The sequence below is a fragment of the Copadichromis virginalis genome, linkage group LG23 (assembly GCF_057382275.1).
Source record: "Copadichromis virginalis isolate Kocher_CV1m ecotype Utaka linkage group LG23, C_Virginalis_male_GT1.1, whole genome shotgun sequence".
Lineage (NCBI taxonomy): Eukaryota > Metazoa > Chordata > Actinopteri > Cichliformes > Cichlidae > Copadichromis > Copadichromis virginalis.
This window is the reverse complement of record NC_140639.1, coordinates 51,861,631-51,865,117: the sequence shown is the minus strand read 5'-3', so window position 1 is coordinate 51,865,117 and position 3,487 is coordinate 51,861,631. Positions and strand designations below refer to the sequence as shown.

At 39.2% G+C, this 3,487-nt stretch overlaps 1 long non-coding RNA gene across 1 annotated transcript; it reads left to right on the top strand.

The window, feature by feature from the left end:
• Positions 1-778: 778 nt before the first annotated feature.
• On the top strand, positions 779-2,026 carry LOC146682221 (uncharacterized). Its single transcript, XR_014918244.1, has 2 exons — positions 779-890; positions 1,385-2,026. It is a non-coding gene; the product is annotated as an uncharacterized LOC146682221 (long non-coding RNA).
• Positions 2,027-3,487: the final 1,461 nt, after the last annotated feature.

Here is a 3,487-nt window from a genome sequence, read left to right as displayed (position 1 = left end):
CCAGTTACGTTCTTTTCTGGGAATGCTCAACTATTTTGGACCTTTCATACCTGATTTAGCTACAGTCCTGAAGCCGCTGAATGAGCTGCTCAGTAAAGAGAAGAAATGGACATCAGCCTGTGAGTCAGCTTTCCAGAAAGCTAAAGAACATCTGGCCTCACCAGAAATACTCACCCACTACAATCCTGAACTGCCTCTCTGCTTGGCGTGTGATGCTTCACCATATGTAGTTGGAGCCGTGCTCTCACATGTCATGTCTGATGGCCAAGAACGGCTAATTGCTTATGCTTCACGGACTCTCAGCAAAGCAGAATGAAACTATGCTCAGATCGAGTGGGAGGGGTTTGCGATAATTTTTGGAGTGTGCAAGTTTCACCAGTATCTCCACTGTCACGGTCCTCAGTCTGTGGACTCAGTGTTTTTCTGTTTGTATTAGTTATCCTTGATTTCATGATGTGTTTTGATTCTCTTGGTTTTGATTTCTGTCTCTAGTAGTCCTAGCTCCTTAGTTCTGTTAGGACAAGGACAAGTGGATGCACGGTGTCGTACTGGAAAAGACTGGGCCAGTGTCATACAAGGTGAATGTGGGAGCACAAGGAGTGTGGAAACATCATGTGGATCAGATGCTGACACGACCTGAGCCAGTATCTCAGCAGGTTGCAGTGGATCCTCCGACAAGCTCTCAAATGTCACCAGCCCAGAGTGGTAGTGACACCATGCTTCACCCTTGTACATCCTCGCAGGAAGAGACTGTTGAACAAGTTCTGGGGACCAGAATACCTCCAGAAACACCCCAGTCTGTTAAACCACCACCGTCTGACTGTACACAGGTTACAGAGGAGACCTTACCCAGTGAGAGTCACTAAGCCGCCCACTCGTTATCGTGATGGGTGAGTATATTGAAGTAGTTCTGTGAGAATGTTGGGTTCAGAGACATTATTCTCAATTTAATACAGGAAGCAACATTAGTTCCAGTTTTCATGAATGTTGTAAAAACCAAAAAAAGAAGAAGAAAGAATAAGAAAAATAAAGAAAAAAAAGTAACCCTTTAGTTAAGGGAAATGTTTCTGTGCGCGGTGCCACAGTTGCATAGCTTAGTGGGGAGGAGATGTTACCAAAATATATGGTGTGCTATACAAGCTATCACCAGTAGTGGGCACCACCCCCTGTTATATGTGTGTGTGTAATTTCTGTGTTATGTTAATAAAGAGATGAAGTCGAAATATAAACAAGCTACCGTGTGTATCAGTCTGACTATAAGCCCTAATTAGTGTGCCGACACCATAGGAGGGAATACAACAGAAATAGATTTCAATTACTCTTTGTAAGGATTTTTTGTTCTCTGAAGATTTTCTTGTGTTCTTTTTCTTTGTTTCTGCATCAGTAGGGGAGAGGAAGAAAATAACATCGAGGGAAAACAAGACCTATCTTGCAACTTTTGGAGAAAAGATCTTGAAGACATCTTGTTCCTGTGATTACCCTTCATGTCCGGATTGGTTCCTCAGTGATAAGTGATGAATGGCGGGCCTATCGTGTACTCCCAAATTTAGGGTATGAACACCATACTGTTAACCACAGCAGGTGGCATGTTGACCATCGTACAGGTGCCCACACCCAACATCTGGAGAGAGCCTAGAGGCCTTACAAAGAGCAAATCTGGAGACTCAGGGGTAACAGATAGACTACTGTCAGATCACCTCACAGTTATTGAGTGGAACGAGTGGCTCGCAAAAAAGCACAATAATGGTACATTGGTGAGACTGACATTTCCAAAAAATACAGATAATTATAAAAGTTAATGTTGCTACTGCTATTTTTTTCACCTTTTTGAAAATGTTATTTGAACACTTCATGTAAAGAGCTACAGGTCATATAGTTTGCATTCAGCCATGTTCTGTATTACTTCAAATATTGGCTGATAGTTTATTACACTGTTTTCATTTTTGTATTTGTGTGTCCAATCTGTAAGCATTGTTCTGATGTTTTTGTGACTGGCATCTTTAAAATACAGTGTTTTCTGGATCCACCCTGTGTGTTGTCATTTATTTTTTGTTACAATATATTTTAGAAACTTTCACATCTATAAATAGGCTGTAAGGTATATATGGTCCCCACTTTAGATGAGCTCACTCAAAATACTTTACTAACAAGTAGCCAATGGTTTGTAACTTCCTAAAGTTTATTAAGGTATTTATGAGTATTTATAGATAATCTATCGAAAAAGAAGTTGGTCGATAGTGAGTTACAGCTTTGGCAGCCTTTAAGTGACAGTTATAAATAAATTGTAAGACATCTGTTAAGATATAGCAGCTGACTGATGTAACCCTGATATCCAGTATTTATAAAAAGTCTAGTATGAAACTAGTATGTGTGGTACATGTAGAGTTTTTAGTGTTATATAGGGTGTGTTAACCATCTACTTACCTTTTACCAATGATTTTGTATACCACTGAACATCCTGAAATGACTGGTTTGTAACTGATGCAAAGTAGTATTTATAAATGATTAATCAATGATTTTTAGAACATGAAAACATGATTAATAAAAAGTGTTGTACATTAGCTTAATCATCATGAATAAAGTGTTAATAGCAGTGCTTGTAAACTATTAACTGATTATGAGAAATACTTTGTAGATACTGTAGAGATAATTAAGTAACCATTAACTACTGCTTAACAGATGATTAACTAATGCTTAATAGTGTGCACTTATTATAAAGTGTTACCTGTTGGGGCTTTATAAGAAAGCCAGAACATCTTACTACTCATCACTGATTGACGGCTGACAAAAAGTCAGAGCTCTGTTGAGCCAACCATTCCTTCAACGTTAACTAGTAATGACTTCATGAAGTTCTTCACAAATAAAATTCTTATCATTAGAGAAAAAATTACTCAAAATCATCTCTTTTTCTCCAATTAATCTTTCTGAGTTAGCTTCAATAATTACTTCCTCCAAACCATCAACGTGTCTTTTAGACCCCATTCCTACAAAACTGCTCAAAGAAGTCCTGCCATTAATTAATGCTTCGATCTTAAATATGATCAACCTATCTCTAATGATCGGCTATGTACCACAGGCCTTCAAGCTGGCTGTAGTTAAACATTTACTCAAAAAGCATCTCTAGACCCAGCAGTCTCAGCTAATTATAGGCCGATCTCCAACCTTCCTTTCATATCAAACATCCTTGAAAGAGGCAAACAGCTAACAGATCATCTGTCACAGATTATTAGGTAGAAGACTCACTCGCAGGACTCTGAAGTTTTAGAGAGAAGGTAAGGGTTTATTTACAATGTGGCACCAAGTGAGGATATATACATATATACAGTGAGACAGATAACACGGGGCTCCAGGGAGTGGAGGGGTGTCAGAAGTGGAGGGAAGGTCCAAGGCAGGTGCACACACGCTCCTCTTCAAATCAGAATCAGAATCGCGTTTGTTGGCCATGTATATGCACAGACACATACAAGGAATTTGGTTCCTTGGCACA